The 22,998-nt window shown below is 44.9% G+C and overlaps 1 pseudogene; it reads right to left on the bottom strand.

Moving 5' to 3' along the window:
* Positions 1-19,773: 19,773 nt before the first annotated feature.
* Positions 19,774-20,817, bottom strand: LOC143840793 (serine/threonine-protein kinase MARK1 pseudogene; annotated as a pseudogene).
* Between the last annotated feature and the right edge of the window lie 2,181 nt (positions 20,818-22,998).

Here is a 22,998-nt window from a genome sequence, read left to right as displayed (position 1 = left end):
TTTCTCAGTGCTGTGGCGAGCCCAAGGTCACCTAGCTGACTGCATGTGGGGGAGGGCAGAATTGAACCCGACATGCCCGATTAGAAGTCCGCACTACACCAAGCTGGCACCAAAAAGCCAGAAGGGGGCTTGTATAGATACGAGGCTAATCCCCACGTCTACATGTAATTGCTTCCATGCTGACACCCTACAGGGCCTGGCGCAGATTGGGCCCTCAGTAGCCCCACATCTCCTTTTCATGCTGCATGTGTCAATGTGGCCTGTCCCACAGCAGTCCTGCATGGATGGGAAGAGATGGGCCTGGCTCCTTCCCACCCTACAGAGGTTGGGAGGGGCAAAAAAAATGCCCTGGTCAGCTTTGTCGTACTTCACATCACTACAGGGTAGACTGGGACATTTTTTTTTATTTTGCAGAAAGGTGGGATTGTGTTGTCATGCAATCTCACCTTCGTGCAAAATAACAACCCCCCCCCCATGCAGTGGAACCTGTCCGCAGCGGCTGCATCCTCTGGGCAACAAACTTCAGTGGCTGACCAGGTGCCCTGCTGAAAGCTGCACAGCCTACAGCTCTGCATCACTGCCCCTGCAGTGCCCCCCAAGTGGTGCCATTGGTGTGGAATCAGCCAAAGTGGCTCACAATCACCTTCCCTTCTTCTTTCCACAATAGCCGCCCTGTGAGGGAGGTGGGGCTGAGAGAGCCCTGAGAACTGTTACTAAACCAACGTCACCCAACAGGCTTCATGTAGAGCAGGAGCACAGCATCTACCGGGTTCACCGGACTGGAGGCCACCACTCTTAACCATGCTGGATCTCAGGAACACTATGGTTGCTATGCAGAGGTAGGCAATGGCAAACCATCTCTGAACATCTTTTGTCAACCATAAGCTGGCTGCCGGCAACATAAAGAAAGAAAGAAAGAAAGAAAGAAAGAAAGAAAGAAAGAAAGAAAGAAAGAAAGAAAGAAAGAAAGAAAGAAAGAAAGAAAGAAAGAAAGAAAGAAAGAAAGAAAGAAAGAAAGAAAGACTATCAGGGCCATAGTTGCCCTGTTAATTCCCACTAACGTGATTTTGTCAGAACTTTGGGTGCTGATGCATCCCGGATGGGAGTCCACCAAGGACTTCTGTTATGCAGAAGAGGGTAGAGGCAACACACTGCTAGTCTCTTGCTTTGGAACCCCCTCTGAAGTGGGCCTTCATGGGGTCACTGGGAATCTCTTCCGACTCAATGGCACACTTTACCTATACAAGCACTACGGCCTTTAGAATAAGGTATTATTAGATATTATTATGATGTAATGTAATGAAGGATTGTCTGCAAGGAAAAATTTAAGGGGAGCTAGAAGCCATTTGTCCCCCTTCAAGGATCGCTGCCTTGTTGTGGCAAGGGGGCTTGCGTAGTTCAGTGAAGCTATGAGCTATACCGTGCAGGGCCACCCAAGACGGACAGGTCATAGCTGAGAGCTCTGACAAAAGGTGATCCACTGGAGAAGGAAATGGCAAACCACTCCAGTATCTTTGCCATGAAAACTCTATGGACAGTTCCAATAGGCATAACGATATGACGCTGGAAGATGAGCCCCTCAGGTCGGAAGGTGTCCAATATGCTACTGGGGATGAGCAGACGGCTAGTACGAGTAGTGCCAGAATGAATGAAGCGACTGGGCCAAAGCCGAAAGGACGCTCAGTTGTGGAAGTAACTGGTGGCGAAAAGACAGTCCGATGCTGTAAAGATTTTTATTCCATAGGAACCTGGAACGTCAGATCCATGAATCAAGGTAAGCTGGACGTGGTCAAACAAGAAATGTCAAGACTGAACATCGACATTTTAGGAATCAGTGAACTAAAATGGACAGGAATGGGTGAATTTAATTCTGATGACCATCAGGTATACTACTGTGGACAAGAATCTCGCAGAAGAAATGGAGTAGCCTTCATAATCAATAAGAGAGTAGGAAAAGCAGTCTTGGGATACAATCCCCAAAATGACAGAATGATCTCAGTTCGAATCCAAGGCAAACCATTCAACATCACAGTGATCCAGGTCTATGCCCCAACCACTGCTGCTGAAGAGGATGAAGTTGATCAGTTCTATGAAGCCCTACAACACCTTCTAGAAGCAACGCCAAAAAATGATGTGCTTATCATCATGAGGGATTGGAATGCTAAAGTAGGAAGCCAAAAGATAACCGGGATAACAGGCAAGTTTGGCCTTGGAGTACAAAATGAAGCAGGGCACAGGCTGGTAGAATTTTGTCAAGAGAATACAATGGTCATAGCAAACACTCTTTTCCAACAACCCAAGAGACGACTCTACACATGGACATCACCAGACGGTCAACACAGAAATCAGATTGACTATGTGCTCTGCAGCCAAAGATGGAAAAGTTCTATCCAGTCAATAAAAACAAGACCAGGAGCTGATTGTGGTTCAGATCATGAGCTTCTTGTTGCAAAATTTAGGCTTAAATTGAAGAAAGTAGGGAAAAGCACTAGGCCACTCAGGTATGAACTAAATCATATCCCCGACGAATACACAGTAGAGGTGACAAATAGATTTAAGGAATTAGATCTGATAGACAGAGTGCCTGAAGAACTATGGACTGAGGTTCGCAACATTGTACAAGAGGTAGCAACTAAAACCATCCCAAAGAAAAAGAAATGCAAGAAATCAAAATGGCTGTCTGAGGAAGCTTTACAAACAGCTAAGGAGAGAAGGGAAGTGAAAGGCAAGGGAGAAAGAGAAAGATACACCCAATTGAATGCAGAATTTCAGAGAAAAGCTAGAAGAGATAAGAATGCCTTCTTAAATGAACAGTGCAAACAAATAGAAGAAAACAATAGAATGGGGAGGACCAGAGATCTTTTCAAGAAAATTGGAGATATGAAGAGAACGTTTCATGCAAAGTTGGGTATGATAAGGGACCAAAATGGTAGGGACCTCACAGAAGCAGAAGAGATTAAACAAAGGTGGCAAAATTATACAGAACAACTATACAAGAGCGAGCTTAACATCCCTGATGACCACAGTGGGGTAGTTACTGACCTGGAGCCAGACATCCTGGAATGTGAAGTCAAATGGGCCTTAGGAAGTCTGAGCAACAATAAAGCTAGTGGTGGTGACAGCATTCCAGTTGAACTATTCAAAATCTTAAAAGACGATGCAGTAAAAGTGCTACACTCAATATGCCAGCAAATTTGGAAAACTCAACAATGGCCACAGGATTGGAAAAGGTCAGTTTACATTCCAATCCCAAAGAAGGGCAATGCCAAAGAATGTTCAAACTACCGCACCATTGCACTAATTTCTCATGCTAGCAAAGTTATGCTCAAAATCCTACAAGCTAGGCTCCAGCAATATGTGGACCGAGAACTTCCAGAAGTACAGGCAGGATTTCGAAGAGGCAGAGGAACTAGAGATCAAATTGCCAACATACGCTGGATCATGGAGAAAGCTAGGGAGTACCAGAAGAACGTCTACTTCTGCTTCATTGACTATGCTAAAGCCTTTGATTGTGTGGAGCACAACAAATTGTGGCAAGTTCTTAAAGAGATGGGAATACCAGAGCATCTTATTTGTCTCTTGAGAAATTTATATGCAGGTCAAGAAGCAACAGTGAGAACTGAACATGGAATCACTGACTGGTTCAAAATTGAGAAAGGAGTTCGGCAAGGCTGTATACTGTCGCCTTGCCTATTTAACTTGTATGCAGAGCACATCATGAGAAATGCGGGATTAGAAGAGTCACAAATTGGGATCAAGATTGCAGGGAGAAATATCAACAACCTCAGATATGCAGATGATACCACTCTAATGGCAGAAAGTGAAGAGGAACTAAAGAGCCTGTTGATGCGGGTGAAGGAGGAGAGTGCAAAAGTTGGCTTGAAACTCAACATCAAGAAAACATGGCATCCGGCCCTCTCAATTCATGGCAAATAGATGGGGAAGAAATGGAGATAGTGACAGATTTTATTTTCCTGGGCTCCAAGATCACTGCAGATGGGGACTGCAGCAAAGAAATTAAAAGACGCTTGCTCCTGGGGAGGAAAGCTATGGCAAATCTAGACAGCATCCTAAAAAGCAGAGACATCACCCTGCCAACAAAAGTGCGTTTAGTCAAGGCTATGGTATTCCCAGTTGCAATGTATGGCTGCGAAAGTTGGACAATAAGGAAGGCCGAGCGTCAAAGAATTGAGGCTTTTGAACTCTGGTGCTGGAGAAGACTCTTGCGAGTCCCTTGGACTGCAAGGCGAACAAACCGGTCAATCCTAGAGGAGATCAACCCTGACTGCTCTTTAGAAGGCCAGATCCTGAAGATGAAACTCAAATACTTTGGCCACCTCATGAGAAGGAAGGACTCCCTGGAGAAGAGCCTAATGCTGGGAGCGATCGAGGGCAAAAGAAGAAGGGGACGACAGAGAATGAGGTGGCTGGATGGAGTCACTGAAGCAGTAGGTGCAAACTTAAATGGACTCCGGGGAATGGTGGAGGACAGGAAGGCCTGGAGGATCATTGTCCATGGGGTCGCGATGGGTCGGACACGACTTCGCACATAACAACAACAAGAAGCCATTTGTAAATTACGTTACCTACTTTTCTCTCTCTTTTTTATTCTTCTCTTATTTTTACATTTGTACTTCTATAACTACTGTTATATATAAACAAAAACTGTCAACCATGATGGACAATCAATTACACAATATTTTGGTTTATAAAGTTGAGAAAGGCTACCTTATGGAATTCAATTTCTCTGGATATAGAGAAGGCCTCTATTTTAGATACAGTAGCTATAGATAGATCTATGAGAACTGAAAAGAAACTAGAATATACAGTAGTTATAAAGGAGGGTTAGAAGAATTCATGGAAGATTAGTGGCTACTGGCCATGTTAACTCAATAGCATCACCATGTGTGGAGGAAAAGCAAACAACAGTGTGAGATTTGGATCACCATACTCTGCTTCTAAACAGGAACATATTGGGAAATATAATTACCTAGATGTAGGGCCAAGTTCAGAGCTTTTGGGGTGTTAGGCCAGTCCTTTTGGGTGCCCATGGCATTCCTCGGCCCTGTGACCCCCTTGACCAGGGGTAGTCAACCTGTGATCCTCCAGATGTTCATGGACTACAATTCCCATGAGCCCCTGCCAGCAAACACTGGCAGGGGCTCATAGGAATTGTAGTCCATGGACATCTGGAGGACCACAGGTTGACTACCCCTGCCCTAGGCAATTGGTGAGGCCAACCCAGTGAGTGTGCCAGCTTTGCCTGGATAATTTTGTTGTGTTCTTGTATACCAAGTTTTGTAATAAGACACAACAAGTGAAATGAGAGATCTATATGGGGATTCCGCTTTTAGAAAAGTTGAGCATCCTGGAAACAGAGGCAAATGGATTTCATCACATGGCACGAACATGATTATTATGCACCCAGCACATCCCTCCTTCAAAATCATAGCACCATCCGAGACATTACACAAATGGCATGCTAAGCTGGACATTGGCACATTGTGTTCCCCATTTACAAAATATAGACAGCAGCCTCCATTAATACTAATAAGACTCACTGAGTATCCCACGGACAGTTGGCCTATTTCTGAAACAGCGACTCAACGACGACGTCACTTTTTATTGCGCACCCAGCAATAATTTTCAGAAACCCCATACCTGTTTGGGCAATTTTTCTGCTGCACGGCATGCTTCCGGGAGTGCGGGGGGGATCCTAGAGTTTTGCCGCATCTTTAGACAAAACATATTCAAATAGCTGTGCGATGTGCGTCAGCTCATTCCCTTTTCTGACCACCTGCCTGTTTGCGCACCCAGTCAGGGGCCAGCCACAGTCTGTCCTTTAATTAGATTTGAAATGTTCCAAGCAATCAGTTCAACTGCAGCTCTCCCCGAAGTTCATGAATGTAAAACAATTACTTCTCTTTGTCAGTGCCAGCATGCCACTCCAGCCTCCTTGGGTCCCCTGATAGCTAATTGCTAAATTGCGCATGAACTCAACTGAGTCACTTCCAGGGCTGGTGTTTCAAATGCCTAGCTCAATAACTAATATGCAACATGCATTAAGCTTTGGCACAAACAGATGGATACAGAAGAAGCATCACACCCTTGCTTCCACCACCACCACCGACGAAATTGTCACTGTCGGTATAACATAGCGGTACACACTTCCCCACACTGTTATGTGCTCAGCAGATCAGTACCAATAGACTGAAGGATGTGCCCCCCTCCTCCTAGATTTAAAAAAAAAAAGAGTTGCCCCATTCAGGTGAAAAATTAGTGATTTTTTCAGAGAACTAGAAATGGCAAAATATTTTTTTTTCTCTTTCCATGGCGGATTATACAGACTTGTATGGTTAACAGATATTTCCCTAGGGACACACCATGACCTTTTCATGACCTGGCACCATACATCCTTGAGATGCACTCCAGACACTTAGCTCTATCAGAAGTACAGCCTGCCAGAAATTTTCTGGATAGTAATATTGCATCCTCCTCTTTAAATTGTCATGTACGCTTGCCACTTTGCAGCTTAAGAGAGGAAGCAGAACATCTTAAAACAGACAAGCAAACACAAGCCGATGTAGCTTATTGGCAGTACAGACTTAAACAGAGTTAATCTTGCTGAATCAATGGGCTTAAAAGACTGCAATTCTGCTTAGAAGGCGACTGAAAAGTATTGAGGAAAAATGATTTATTCTAAGTAAAATAAACATAGTACAGAAGTGTAACGGACAAGAAGAGGCCAGTGAAATATCCACATGTCTTTTCCACTCCCAATAAGGATGTCAGCCTCCAGGTGGGACCAGGGAATCCTCTGGAATTACAGTTCATGCCCAGACTATATAGGTTTTTTTTTTCTGAGGAAGTGGATGCCTTTATACCATTGAGAAAACTCTGAAACATTCTTCAGGCCTCAAGAAACCTCAGAAGTGGTGCAATTGTGCAGAATATGGTGGGGACGCATAGCTGTGGACACGCCCACCTAGGGCTCTTCCCCTTCCCATCCCCTCCAGATATATCCTTGACTATTTTGAGAGAGACCCCAACATAATTAATCCAATAAGTGCCTCTTGTGGCGCAGGGTGGTAAGGCAGTCGACATGCTATCTGAAGCTCTGACCATGAGGCTGGGAGTTCAATCCCAGCAGCCGGCTCAAGGTTGACTCAGCCTTCCATCCTTCCGAGGTCGGTAAAATGAGTACCCAGCTTGCTGGGGGGTAAACGGTAATGACTGGGGAAGGCACTGGCAAACCACCCCGTATTGAGTCTGCCATGAAAACGCTAGAGGGCGTCACCCCAAGGGTCAGACATGACTCGGTGCTCGCACAGGGGATACCTTTACCTTTTACATCCAATAAATGTTTAACATTTTTTTTAAAAAAATAATTAACTCCCACACTTTTGGGCAACCCTTCCACAGCCATCAGGAACCCCCGGGGTTTTATGACACCCTGGCTGAAAAAGCCTGCCATGGAGAGTGGACTGTGTGACACTGTACTGATCTGAGGTCTCTGTCCTTTCCAGGCACCATCCCCAAATCTCTAGGAAATCTCTCCAGCCTGCATCTGGCAACCCCCCATCACCAGCCAGTGGTCAAGGGGGACCTGGCAACTGTCTCCTCCATTGATATATTTAGTGGTGACTTGTGCTGTTCAAAGGCCTTTGGAGGGACAGGAACTAGGACTGGAAAAATTTCAGCCCACTGCCTTCTCTCCCCAGGCAGAGTTTGTGGGACCTCCCTCCCCTCTACCATCAGATTTCCTGCTCACACCTTGCTTCCCTTCCACCTACCTGCGTGCTCCTCATCCTGCAAGGGAAGGTGTTTCCTTGCTAAAATGGAAAAGCAAATCTAGAAACAGGACTATTTGCATTCTCCAAAGCCCTCCCTCAATTTTAAATTAGGTGTGCTGAAAGAGAACCAGGCATGGATAGTGTTTCCCATGCAAAAGTGCAAGTAGCAGCTTAGGCACTACAAAGGCATTTCCAAGAGACACATCAGACTAGAATGATCAAAACAATAAAAAGCTTCCATGAGATACATGACAGAGAGGCCCTGGAACTCCAAGCTCTGGAAAAAGAATCATAAAGTCATAGGGTTGGCCCATGGTCATCTACTCCAACCCCCTGCAGAATGAAGGTATTCATAAATACTTGCCCACTACAATGACCCCAATTCCATGCCCAGATGACCAGAATCACTAGCCAGTCTGGCCTGGAAGAAAATTGCCTTCTGACCCCAAAATGGTGATTGGCATTTTCCTGGGCATGCAAGAAAGGGCCACAAGAGCCAAGCACCAACACAAGGGCTTCTGCCTTACAATCTGCCTAAAATAAAATAAACACAAATAAAGTAAGACAAAAACAGACCAACGAAATATCCCACGGCCACTATATGAAAACAGGTGAAGAGGTAATCAGTGAACATGTAAACAGGGTCTTGACACCTGAAGGCAAGCAGGGAGGAGGTGTTCTCAAACGTGCAAGAAGTCTCCCACTGAGACAAGACACTGGAGAAGATCACTTGAAAATCATTGGGAAATTCCTTTCTTCTATGCTAAATATATATCTCCTCTGATGCCCCCTGCAGGATGCCCTTTATATTCTGCTTTGTTGTTGTTGTTATGTGCGAAGTCGTGTCCAACCCATCGCGACCCCATGGACAATGATCCTCCAGGCCTTCCTGTCCTCTACCATTCCCCGGAGTCCATTTAAGTTTGCACCTACTGCTTCAGTGACTCCATCCATCCACCTCATTCTCTGTCGTCCCCTTCTTCTTTTGCCCTCGATCTCTCCCAGCATTAGGCTCTTCTCCAGGGAGTCCTTCCTTCTCATGAGGTGGCCAAAATATTTGAGTTTCATCTTCAGGATCTGGCCTTCTAAAGAGCAGTCAGGGCTGATCTCCTCGAGGACTGACCGGTTTGTTCGCCTTGCAGTCCAAGGGACTCGCAAGAGTCTTCTCCAGCACCAGAGTTCAAAAGCCTCAATTCTTTGACGCTCGGCCTTCCTTATGGTCCAACTTTCGCAGCCATACATTGCAACTGGGAAGACCATAGCCTTGACTAAACGCACTTTTGTTGGCAGGGTGATATCTCTGCTTTTTAGGATGCTGTCTAGATTTGCCATAGCTTTCCTCCCCAGGAGCAAGCGTCTTTTAATTTCTTTGCTGCAGTCCCCATCTGCAGTGATCTTGGAGCCCAGGAAAATAAAATCTGTCACTATCTCCATTTCTTCCCCTTCTATTTGCCAGGAATTGAGAGGGCCGGATGCCATGATCTTTGTTTTCTTGATGTTGAGTTTCAAGCCAACTTTTGCACTCTCCTCCTTCACCCGCATCAACAGGCTCTTTAGTTCCTCTTCACTTTCTGCCATTAGAGTGGTATCATCTGCATATCTGAGGTTGTTGATATTTCTCCCTGCAATCTTGATCCCAATTTGTGACTCCTCTAATCCCGCATTTCTCATGATGTGCTCTGCATACAAGTTAAATAGGCAAGGCGACAGTATACAGCCTTGCCGAACTCCTTTCTCAATTTTGAACCAGTCAGTGATTCCATGTTCAGTTCTCACTGTTGCTTCTTGACCTGCATATAAATTTCTCAAGAGACAAATAAGATGCTCTGGTATTCCCATCTCTTTAAGAACTTGCCACAATTTGTTGTGCTCCACACAATCAAAGGCTTTAGCATAGTCAATGAAGCAGAAGTAGACGTTCTTCTGGTACTCCCTAGCTTTCTCCATGATCCAGCGTATGTTGGCAATTTGATCTCTAGTTCCTCTGCCTCTTCGAAATCCTGCCTGTACTTCTGGAAGTTCTCGGTCCACATATTGCTGGAGCCTAGCTTGTAGGATTTTGAGCACAACTTTATTAGCATGAGAAATTAGTGCAATGGTGCGGTAGTTTGAACATTCTTTGGCATTGCCCTTCTTTGGGATTGGAATGTAAACTGACCTTTTCCAATCCTGTGGCCATTGCTGAGTTTTCCAAATTTGCTGGCATATTGAGTGTAGCACTTTTACTGCATCGTCCTTTAAGATTTTGAATAGTTCAACTGGAATGCTGTCACTACCACTAGCTTTATTGTTGCTCAGACTTCCTAAGGCCCATTTGACTTCACATTCCAGGATGTCTGGCTCCAGATCAGTAACTACCCCATTGTGGTCATCAGGGATGTTAAGCTCGCTCTTGTATAGTTCTTCTGTATAATTTTGCCACCTTTGTTTGATCTCTTCTGCTTCTGTGAGGTCCCTACCATTTTGGTCCCTTATCATACCCAACTTTGCATGTAACGTTCTCTTCATATCTCCAATTTTCTTGAAAAGATCTCTGGTCCTCCCCATTCTATTGTTTTCTTCTATTTGCTTGCACTGTTCATTTAAGAAGGCATTCTTATCTCTTCTAGCTTTTCTCTGGAATTCTGCATTCAATTGGGTGTATCTTTCTCTTTCTCCCTTGCCTTTCACTTCCCTTGTCTCCTTAGCTATTTGTAAAGCTTCCTCAGACAGCCATTTTGATTTCTTGCATTTCTTTTTCTTTGGGATGGTTTTAGTTGCTACCTCTTGTACAATGTTACGAACCTCCGTCCATAGTTCTTCAGGCACTCTGTCTATCAGATCTAATTCCTTAAATCTATTTGTCACCTCCACTGTGTATTCGTCGGGGATATGATTTAGTTCATACCTGAGTGGCCTAGTGCTTTGCCCTACTTTCTTCAATTTAAGTTTAAATTTTGCAACAAGAAGCTCATGATCTGAACCACAATCAGCTCCTGGTCTTGTTTTTATTGACTGGATAGAACTTTTCCATCTTTGGCTGCAGAGCACATAGTCAATCTGATTTCTGTGTTGACCGTCTGGTGATGTCCATGTGTAGAGTCGTCTCTTGGGTTGCTGGAAAAGAGTGTTTGCTATGACCATTGTATTCTCTTGACAAAATTCTACCAGCCTGTGCCCTGCTTCATTTTGTACTCCAAGGCCAAACTTGCCTGTTATCCCGGTTATCTTTTGGCTTCCTACTTTAGCATTCCAATCCCCCATGATGATAAGCACATCATTTTTGGGCGTTGCTTCTAGAAGGTGTTGTAGGGCTTCATAGAACTGATCAACTTCATCCTCTTCAGCAGCAGTGGTTGGGGCGTAGACCTGGATCACTGTGATGTTGAATGGTTTGCCTTGGATTCGAACTGAGATCATTCTGTCATTTTGGGGATTGTATCCCAAGACTGCTTTTCCTACTCTCTTATTGATTATGAAGGCTACTCCATTTCTTCTGCGAGATTCTTGTCCACAGTAGTATACCTGATGGTCATCTGAATTAAATTCACCCATTCCTGTCCATTTTAGTTCACTGATTCCTAAAATGTCGATGTTCAGTCTTGTCATTTCTTGTTTAACCACGTCCAGCTTGCCTTGATTCATGGATCTGACGTTCCAGGTTCCTATAGAATAAAAATCTTTACAGCATCGGACTGTCTTTTCGCCACCAGTTACTTCCACAACTGAGCGTCCTTTCGGCTTTGGCCCAGCCGCTTCATTCATTCTGGCGCTACTCGTACTAGCCGTCTGCTCATCCCCAGTAGCATATTGGACACCTTCCGACCTGAGGGGCTCATCTTCCAGCGTCATATCGTTATGCCTATTGGAACTGTCCATAGAGTTTTCATGGCAAAGATACTGGAGTGGATTGCCATTTCCTTCTCCAGTGGATCACCTTTTGTCAGAGCTCTCAGCTATGACCTGTCCGTCTTGGGTGGCCCTGCACGGCATAGCTCATAGCTTCACTGAACTACGCAAGCCCCCTTGCCACAACAAGGCAGCGATCCTTGAAGGGGGATATTCTGCTTAATTATGCTCAATTAGGGAGCCTGCAGTTTTTGTATATTCCAATAGTTCCTTAGTATTTAAATCTGTCTGCTTGGAGCATTTGGAGGAGGCAAAGGAACCTGAGTAAACTGGGACATCTTTTTAGGTTGAGTGCCTCAACATGACATCACAGTAACAGAGATACTCAAGGAATTATCCTGATTAGAGGAATTCCTAGAATGTCATAGATGTCATGAAATGTAATCTTGTGACTTTCCTAAATATTATGTATACTTCCTTGATGATTAAAAAAATTAAAATAGCACTTGACAGAAGATTAGGTGGCTCTAGGAAGAGGAGAGGTAATTCTGACCATCACCTCACACACAGAGTTCATTTTTGTTAGAGAACCCTTACCTTTTGTTACCAGAAATGCACTTACACACATGTCCTGTGACACATGTAGAGTCAGCAGTGGGGAATTTGCTTAACAAGAGGTGTTAACATAGCGAAATTGGTAGTTTGTCTATGTTTATGAGGTGATTACTCCGTTAAGAACTCAAGGTAGACACAAATAATTATAGTAAAAATAGTGACAATCTTTATTAGAAGGAAAATAATAAAATAGGCAAAAATATATCTAGCAATCAGTTTAGAGAAAAATAGAGTAGGGAGGAACATTTCAATATAATTACCGAAGAGTAGAGAGGCAGGAAGACAGGAGGAGAATAGATGCTTTCAAATTATGGTGCTGGAGACAAATGCTGCGAATACCATGGACAGCCAAAGTTACCAACAAGATGGTTTTGGAGAGGAGCAAACCAACTATGTCATTAGAAGGGAAGATGTTACGGCTGAAGCTCACTTACTTTGGACACATCATGCGATCAAACTCGCTAGAAAAATCATTAACGCTTGGCATGGTCAGCAGCAAAAGGAAATATGGTCGCCAAAGGATCCACTGGCTTGACATGATCAGAGCCAACACAGGGATGACCATGAACCAGTTAAAACAAGCAGTCAGAAACAGGGGCGCAGGGCGAAGACTTTCCTATAGAATAGCTGAGGGTCGGACACGACTGAACGGATATCATCATCATCATCATCATTACCATCATCATCACCATCATCATCATCATCAGAGAGGCAGAGAGCAGCAACATGAACCAGTGTGAAGGGTATTCCTAATCGATCCAAATCAGAAAGCACAATGTGGCTTTGTGAAGCCACTGTTTATATATGTTTTGGGGAAGGGAGCTACGTGATGTAACCCAGGTGAGCACATGATGGAATTTTCCATGGAGCAGGATGTTGGGCAATGCCCTGGCCAGGTTCGGAGATGGGTTTTGATGGGTTAGACAAAGGCGTTAATGGGTCTAAGAAAGGAAACCATCATGTCTCAATAGGTCTAGCGGCTGAGGTTGGGGGAAGAGATATCCCTGGCAGAGGGGCCAAGCAGGAGTCATACATGAGAGAAAAGAGCCTAGGTGCCCCTGGGCAAACATGTTTGAGACAGGCCACTGAATCCACAGTACAATGGAGTGGGGAAGAAGAGCAATACATGTTTCAGGCAGTTTCTGTTATTCCTAACCTGTAGTGAAGGACAAGCTGAAGAGGGGGGTCCAAAATGGTGTTATTCCTAGCAGTGTGGAGCAGTACTATAGGTTGTAGAAAGAACCGTGTGCCAGCCTGAGAGGCAGGTGTCCAGCCATACATAACACTTTAGATTGTGTTATTATTAAGATATACAGGGCAAGAAAGTCCTTGAGCGGAAATTTAACAAAGGATCCAAGCCAACGAATATATTTCAAACGAACAGCTGTCTTCAGGAGAATACTTCCACAACTGCAGATGTCATTAGAGGAGGCCAGAGGTTTTCAGCATATTGGAATCCCTTTACACAGGTGATAATTAAAAGCCATCATTTTATACAGCCTTTTCAAGACTTAAAGGGTGATCCTGTGCGGAATGTCATCCTTCTAAACCCTCTGAAATCAATGGACTCAGAGGGATGTAACTCTGCTTAGGATGGCACAGTTATTTTGCCAGCTTCTTTTTAATGCTCATGAGCAAAATATCTTTTACAACCTTAATGAAAAGATTTATAATCCGACAGTTATACAGAAGGAATAATTTTACCTTCTGGACAAAAGATAGTGCAACTGCATAGATATCAAACCCTTAATTCATCTCAGGTTATTTTCTTCTTGGGTTGATATGGGGTGTTGGTATTCTATTTAATTTCCATCTATAAATATCTCTGTAATTAATAGAATTTTGACATAATTGCAGCTTCTTGCAATCAGGAGAGCATTCTCTTAACCACATCATCGCCAATCTTTACTACATTGCACAAGTGTTTGCATTTTATAGGGAAGAAGAAGAAGAAGAAGAGTTGGTTCTTATATGCCGCTTTTTTCTACCCAAAGGAGGCTCAAAGCGGCTTACAGTGACCTTCCCCTTCCTCTCCCCACAACAGACACCCTGTGAGGGAGGTGAGGCTGAGAGCGCTGATATCACTGCTCAGTCAGAACAGTTTTATCAGCGCCGTGGCGAGCCCAAGGTCACCCAGCTGGTTGCATGTGGGGGAGTGCAGAATCAAACCCCGCTCACCAGATTAGAAGTCCGCACTCCTAACCACTACACCAAACTAGCTGTCTAAGCATGAGTACTTAAATACAAAATGCACACACTTCCGGACCTGGCTGATTGACATGAACCTCTTGGCACATGCTCATTTTTACAATTAATGTCTGGGTATAGACCTTTCTCCGCAGCTGAATATTCTGAATTCAGGCACTGGATTTTGCATGTACCCATGCTACAGGCTGCTGAGACATGAGAAAATTTTCTACTTGGGTATTGACTCCTATCTGTATAATGCCATCAAGTTGGGTCCAACTTATGGTGACTCAATGAAGGGGCTTTCAAGACAAGTGAGCAGCAGAGGTCGTTTGCCATGGCCTTCCTCTTCAGAGACTTCCTTTGTGGTCTCCCTTCCAAGGACCAACACCGCTTAGCCAACAATATCTGATGAGAATGGGCTACATAGTGCCAGCTTCCTTTGCCATCTCCACTTGAGTAAAAATGCAAACTGAGAAGTGGTTTTCTGGTGTGAACCCTTCCTTCTATTGTCCTTTTCTTTGTCTAGAAAGCACTTTCATGAACACAATCTTCATAACGAGAAGCAGCCCTTAGTCAAATATGCAAATTTCCTACACACAGCCAGCAAATGTGATAAAAGCAATGGTATTGTTCATCTTGTGAGGGCATTATTAGCGTCACTTCTAAGACAAATGGAATTCAGAGTCTGACAGCTCTGAACAATGCACAGATTTTTGTCAAGAATCACCCAGTGTTCACATTTGGTCGTTCTTGACACACATACACCATTGTTGTGATTGCACACTGCATCGTGAGATCTGCAGGCTTCACAATGCATGCATTTCAAAGACATAAAAAGAGGGTGGAAAATGCAATGAAGTAAAAGGAAGACCTAGATGGCCCAGGCCATCCAGATCTTCTCAGATCTCAAAAGCAAAGCAGGTCAGTCCTGTTAGGACTTGGATGGCAGACCACCAAGAAAGTCCAGAGTTGCTATGTAGAGCCAAGCAGTAGCAAGCTACCTCTGAATGTGGTATATTAGGTGTCCTTCCTATGAAACTTGTTTTAAGTTGTTCCTCCTTCTGGTAATCTTTTATCAGGAATGTGGCACTGGCAAACTGGTTGTTTGCCAGTTACTTTACCAGTTTCTTTTACATCTCCCCGTACAGAAGAAGGCACTTCAAACTCAATGAAGCAGAAGCCCCTGGGCATATGTTTGGCATCTCTAGTCTTAGACCTGGTGGCTTGATGCTTGGGTCAGAGAGGCAGAAGCTGTAGGGTTTGTCTCCCTAATTAAATTTGCAAGAAGGTTTTTTTTCTTGGAATAGCCTTGCTCTGGTGATTCACCAGGCAGCTGCACTATATGGCTTTTGGAGCCTCGTGAAAACATACCTCTCCTCCCAGGCCTTTGATATCTAGTTTCCTGTGTGCTGTCGGAATCAGACAGAACTGGAAGAGACCATAGATGGCCATCCAGTCTAGCCCCCACCATCTTGGGGACTTGAAAATGACACATTCCTGACAGGTGCTCATCCAATCTCCTCCTTAAAACGCCCAACGAAGGAAACCCCACCACCCTCTGAGGCAGCAAATTCTATCTATCCCTCACTGTCAGAAAATACTTTCTAATATTTAAATGGAATTTCCTTTCCCCTTGCTCCTTGTCCTTGTCTAAAAAGCTGCAGTAAAGAAGTTGGCCCCCTCTTTGCAACGTCTACTTTAGATGTAGTTAATCACAGCTGTTCTCTCACTCTTTGCCCTCCTCTTCTCCAAGCTACACATACCAAGCTCTCTCTCAACCTCTCCACATAAGGCATGGATTTTAGCTCCTCAACCATCCTAGGCGCCCTTCTCTGAACACCAGCTTGTTAGTATCCTTGAAATGTGGCGTCCAGAACTGGACACAACATTCCAAATGAGATCTAACCAATGTGGAATAAAGAGGTATTATGACTTCCCTTGCTCTGTGCTCCTAGCAATGCAGACTTCTTAGCTGCTGTATCACACTGTTAACTCATATTCAACTTATTGTCCTCCATCCCTTTCATATGTCCTGCTGTCAAGCCAGGAATCCCCCATCTTATATTTATGCATCACATTTTATTACCCAAATAAATATCATTCATTTTGTTGGCTGTGGCCCAGTTTTCCTGTCCTGCTGGGGAAGGTGGGTGAGAACATGGGTATATTGGGTTTATGTTTTAAACTAGGGGCCAAGCCTGTTGCATTCAATTGCCACAATAGCAGACTTTGCTTTGGTGCAAAAATCACTTTATTGGATAAATGTGAAGAAGCCTGCTCAGTATGTTGCCAAGACTAAAGAACAATGGCAGAGGTGAGCTTTTATCAGTTCCCTCTGCTGCGGCCCCCCTTGGCTCCAGTTTTCGGCAGAAAACAAGCTATGCAAGACATAATCTGTGAAACAAAACAAATGAGAAGAGGAGTGGAATCAAAGACACAGAGCCTGGAATTTGGCACTGGTTGATGTTCACTAAGCAACACTTAGCAAGACAAATGGGAACTGGTATCAGGCCAGATCAAAGGGCAGGGTATAACCAAAGATTACCAAGGGAGAGTGCTTGTCAGATAAAAGATTAAAATGGATACATGACAGAACACATAGATACATAGATGCGTGGCAGAATTGACCATTTCTGACAATAATACCCAGCCAGCTATTTGAGAATCGGTTTGTTCTGTGCTCTAGCACAGGGGTAGTCAACCTGTGGTCCTCCAGATGTCCATGGACTACAATTCCCATGAGCCCCTGCCAGCAAACACTGGCAGGGGCTCATGGGAATTGTAGTCCATGGACATCTGGAGAACCACAGGTTGACTACCCCTGCTCTAGCACTACATTGCCAGGAGTGCGTCTTTCTCTTTGGAGTTTCCCGAGTCAGGCCAACATCTGCAGTCTGTTAAGTTTAATTTCCAGGGAAGATGACATCCTGTCTCTCCTCTGGAAGGTCTCCCGCTTTACTGACCTGTCTATTTCACTGATCTGAATGGCTCCCATTAATCAGTGGACTTCACCCTGAACACTTGAAGACTCAGAGGAGAAGTCAACGGCACATTCATTATATCCATAACAGGACAAAAAAAAAAAAGGTCTGGCCGTAACAATGTTGTTAATAAGTCGTTGAATTACAGACCTTATTACTGTGGTGGGTAATGGGATAATATGAATATAATGATCTCAGCCGTCTGGTACTTTGTTAAGGAATTCACATTGAGATTTTAATAATGGCTATAGAGTCGATTTATCTGTCTTTTTGTGTGTGTGTGCGGTCTTGTTTTGCTTTAAGGCCACTGGGTTAAACACATTGGTAAAAGCAGAGGAGGGGATGGCAGAAGAAATGCCAAGGCCAAGGTTAAAACATAAATTACAGCCAAGACGGGTTTAAATTAACCTGCCCTCTTATCTCCACTGCTTGGAGTGGGGAATATTCAGGATGTAATTTCACTGGAGAGGATTGTCATATAGAGAATGGAAATCAGACCCTTAAAGTCAAAACAGGGAGGGGTTACGGAAAGGGCTGCCCACTCTGATTAAAAACTGACCCAGCAGTGGATCACGCTGATTTGCCTCTCAAGAAGCTGTGATTAATCACATTCTTTTCCCTGAGCGGAAGAATGTAGAGAGGAGAAAGGTTTGGTTTTGAAACAGGAAAAGAAGAGGACTGTTCACAGGCTGTCAGGGTATAACCCTGTGTGTTTGGCTTAAAAATATAATAAACTGACGACAAAAACCCGGCCGAGACTTACCTCGGCCGAACGTTGGAGCAGCGGAGGGCTTGCTGGGATAGAGAGGCGACCACCCAGAGGCCCTCTAGTGTGGGTGCTGCTGGAGGCGGCAGGGCGGGGCCTGGGGTAACTATTTAAGTCAACACATAGATGGGTCTCGCCCTGTTCACCTGGAATGCTGCAGGAGCTGCTCCCCTCCCACCCACCCTATGTTGTAAACAGGATTGTTCAGGGTTTTGAGGGGGATGTTTTTGGTTTTGTTTTCCAATAGTTGTCATAGCTGCGGGTTTACATGGGATGGAGCCTGTTGGCAGAGAGTCCGGTGTGCGATCGGACTCCCTGGGGTTTGGGGCCTCTCTTGAGGTGGCACGTATACAAACGCGGCTTACCCAGCTGGGAGGCCAGGGGCTCGTTTGCCAGGTGGCCTGGGGGCAGTCAAAGCTGGTTGGTGCCTGGTGGCTCCCTCGCATAGGTCGCTTCCCTTCAGTAGGCAAGGGGCAAGGGGATCTGCTCTCCGGCTGGGAATGGTGCAGGTCCCCAGGGCGCCCCTGGACTTCACGGGTTGTTGGTGCAGTCTGCTGACTGCAAGGTCTGGCTCCCTCTCCCATGCTGTGCCAACCTTCCCGTGGGGAGATAATAAAGCTGTGGCCTTGTTTATCCCAACATTGGGGTCGCGTATTATTCCAGCACATAATGCCCTCCTGCAAGTCTATCAGAACTAGGAATGTCAGTCGCCAGGTGGAATCTGCAGATCCTCTGGAATTATAGCTCATCTCCAGGTGGATGAGATCAGTTCCCGTGGAGAAAATGGCTGCTTGGGAAGGTGGGCTCTGTAGCATTATACTCCAATGAGGTCCTGCCCTGCCCCAAATCCAGCTCACTCCCAACTCCACCCCCAAAGTTTCCAGGTATTTCCCAACTCACAGCTGGCAACCACAACTATCTTACTTAGGGTTGTCGACCTCCAAGACAGAGCAGTTAAACTCTCCTTTCGAGCCAACTGTAGTGTTGCTAAGTTTACGTGCTACATCTTTATCCCATTCCTCTTTGTGTTCACTCTCCACACTATTTGCCTGACCCCTTTTTGAGTATGAGACAGCAGGAGGAATTGCTGGGCCAACATGTTAACTGAACCACTGTTGTTTCTGATTGGCCGATATACTCCTCTGGACTTTCAGCCAAGCAGGAGAATGCATAGAACGGTTGTTGAGATCAGAGCTTGTTCGAGATCTTTGACTCAGGTTACTACTGGACAGGGATTCGCTTCCTTCAAACTCCGGTGGTTTTCTGCCTAAGAGCAGGTATGTAGCCATGACTTCATTGTATTTTTGGTTTACTAAGGAATCAGAGAGCCAGTTTGGTGTAGTGGTTAGGAGTGCCGACTTCTAATCTGGCATGCCGGGTTCGATTCTGCTCTCCCCCACATGCAGCCCCCTGGGTGACCTTGGGCTCGCCACAGCACTGATAAAACTGTTCTGACAGAGCAGTAATATCAGGGCTCTCTCAGCCTCACCCACCCCACAGGGTGTCTGTTGTGGGGAGAGGAATGGGAAGCCGCTTTGAGCCTCCTTCGGGTAGGGAAAAGCGGCATATAAGAACCAACTCTTCTTCTTCTTCTTCATGAATTTCATCTCTTGCAAAACCCATTGTGACCATTATATCTATTCTTTTGGTGTCATTAACATCTGGTTCAGGCTCAATATATGGCTTTAATTCTTCTTCTTCATGATCAACATTCATCCATCTGTCTTTCATTATTTGTTCCAAGCTCCCTCTCTTGATAGGATTCAACACTAGTAGTTTTTTTTAGTAGATTTTCACAGTCTGTGGACATATAGAATGGGATCCGGTACTTCCCCCATAATACCCGTTCTCTCAGTTCCTTTAAATTCTGACCATCAAATGGCAGCGATCCACTAACTAGAGTGTAAAGAATGACTCCGAGGCTCCAGACATCTACTTCTGGGCCATCGTATTTCTTTCCTTGAAAGAGTTCATGGGCAGCATCTGGAGGGCTCCCGCAAAAAGTGTCCAGTTTATTGCCAATGGTAAATTCATTACTAAAACCAAAATCAGCAATTTTAATGTTCATGTCTCCATCAAGAAGATTTTCAGCCTTAGGATCATGATGAACAATGCATTTTTGATGACAGTACTGTACAGCAGACACAATCTGTCTAAATTTTGCACGTGCTTCTTTCTCTTTCATTTTTCCATGTGCAACCAAGTAGTCAAATACTTCTCCTCCACTGGCATATTCCATTACTAAGTACAACGTTTTCTCTGTTTCAATAAATTCAAACAATTTAACAATATTAGGGTAATTCAAAATCTTTATTATTCGTACTTCTCGGAACAACTTTTGTAGACTGGTGAGATTTAGTTGGGTTTTGTCTATTATTTTCACAGCAACCTCTCTACCAGTAAGAACATGTCTAGCCAACTTCACCTTAGCAAAATTTCCTTTTCCTATTGTTTTGAGTAAGCGATAATTCCTAACATGAGGATGATCATCATTTACAGAAGTTATTGAGTTTCTACAACAGGGTATGTTTTGCCTGCTACTGGATTTTGTGGGCTGGACATGGGGCTCTGTATATCCATCTACAGAAGTATAGTTCTCCATGTCCCGCTCGTTGGCGGTGGGTAGCGGCGTCCGGGTGGACATCGGCGCGAGTGGCGGGGCAGCCCCTGCAGGGCCGAGCGAGCAAGTGAGCGGCGGCTTGGCCGGCGTTGGGTTTGCAGGCCTTTGTGGTGCGCCTCGTCCCGCCCCCCCCCCTCGCCTGGCACTGCTAGCAGGCGGCGTGGCCTCAGCACCAGAAGTCCATGTCTGCCTCTGGACACCCAATAAAAGCCACGTTGCCCACAATCAAAGACAGCAGTGAAACCTACCGGCCAAGCAGTGCAACTCAGAGGGCTCCTGCTGCTTCCCCATCTGCTCCCAGTATTAGCACTACCACTCCAGATAGAACCCGCTTTCCACGGGGGAGTTTAAGTCTCAGCACCTTCCATGGTGAGCAGCTACGGGAGCGGTGCAACGACACATATAATGGCCACCTGCATCACCATTGCATGAAACATGCACGTTTGCTCAAACTAGAAGAGGGACATCAACTGGCATTATCAGCAAGATAACATCCAAATTTGTTCACAGGAGCACTTCTGGAGAACCAAAAGAGCGAGAGAAAGAAGATGGCAAAGATTCTAAGCCGTGGTATTTGAGGTTCACCTGGAGTATGAAAACCACAAGTTCCATGGACCCAAACAACATGATGAGAGAGATTAGGAAAGTGTTAGATGCTAACAACTGTGACTATGAACAAAAGGAGAGATTCCTGCTTTTCTGTGTTCATGGTGATGCCCAACAGAATAGCCTTGTCCAGTGGGAGATGGAAGTTTGTAAATTGCCATGCCTATCGCTCAATGGAGTCTGCTTCAAGCGAATATCTGGGACTTCAATCGCCTTTAATAACATTGCATCCAAAATAGCAAATGTTAAGGGCAGTATCGTTTCTGGGATCAGGGAAGATTCATATGTGATCTAAGCTTACATTTTGAATGTACTGGTTAGGCTTAACGTTGATTGGCCTGTGAAACTCCTCATGTAGAGTTTGTCTCTATTGCAATAAGGTTATACATAGTTATTCTGAACTGTACAATTTAATTAAGTATGACCTATATTAAAAGAAAAACTGTAGCTAAAGAAGTTATGTTCACATGTACAGGTAAGTATACTGAGCATTCTGTTCATTTTATGTTCATACAGTTGTATAATAAAATTAAGGAGCAGTTAAACTCCAAGAATTACAATTAAACTCTGCTCAACAGACAGCATTTTCTCATGACAAAATGACTGCCTTGGAGGGTGGACTCTATGTGATTGTAACCCACTGATGGTTCCTCCTCACTCCAAATCCCACCCACTCTTAGCTCCACCCCCTACGTCTCCAGGTATTTTTCAACCCAGTGCTGGCAACCCAAATCAGAAATGACTATTTGTCCATGGACTTCCAAAGGTGGTCACCTGATGAGTGAATCATTACAAGGCACCACAGTTGCCGGGCTGCAAGCAAATCGGCCGTTCTTGCGGCCGATTTGCTTGCAGCCTGGGAAGTTTCTTACTGCGGGGGGGGGGGGGGGCGGGGGGGGGGAGCCGCGGCCCAGTGCCAGGGCCTCCATGGCCCAGCACCAGGCTGCAGCCCAGTGGTTGGGGGCCACCACCCTAGATGTCCCAGGAGGTCCCTTCCAACTCTATGATTCTATGCTTCTAAAGAGCTCACCACAGGCAGGTTCTTGTTCCCAGGAAGACCCAGATTCTAACCAGACACAAGAAAGTACATTTTCACACCACATGTAGTTTAATTGTGGTACCTGGAAGTCAACAAATTGCCATACCAAGAGAAACTTCCCACTTGAACACTGCCAACCGTGCTAGTGTCAACACTACCCACAAATGCAGCTACTTCTTAATTGTGAACAAATCAGCAATGCACTCACATGACATGCTCAGATCAAGAGAAAATTGTTAACGGAAGCAAGATGAGTATAATTTTCAAGCACTTGGGGGTCTTCACATTACCCTTCTAAACCAGATATTGTTCATTGTTGGCCCAATTAAGTGCCGCGATACAGTGACAGAAGTTTCACATGGTGATTCTTTGCATGAATTAGTCTTCTCTGAAGCCATTTCAAATAGTGACACTTTTTTCTCAGCCTATTTTGCCACTCAAGCTTGTAAGAAACTATCAATTTATTCCCCATTGTGCCGCTCTAGTGTTAGAGTGCTCTAGTGCTTTAGTGTTAGAGTGCTGTAGCCCTCTAGCAGAGTTCTGAGGCAGCTTGTGCAGCA

The sequence above is a fragment of the Paroedura picta genome, chromosome 6 (genome assembly GCF_049243985.1).
Source record: "Paroedura picta isolate Pp20150507F chromosome 6, Ppicta_v3.0, whole genome shotgun sequence".
Classification (NCBI taxonomy): domain Eukaryota; kingdom Metazoa; phylum Chordata; class Lepidosauria; order Squamata; family Gekkonidae; genus Paroedura; species Paroedura picta.
The sequence above is the reverse complement of the archived record's forward strand: the minus strand, read 5'-3'. Positions and strand labels throughout refer to the sequence as shown.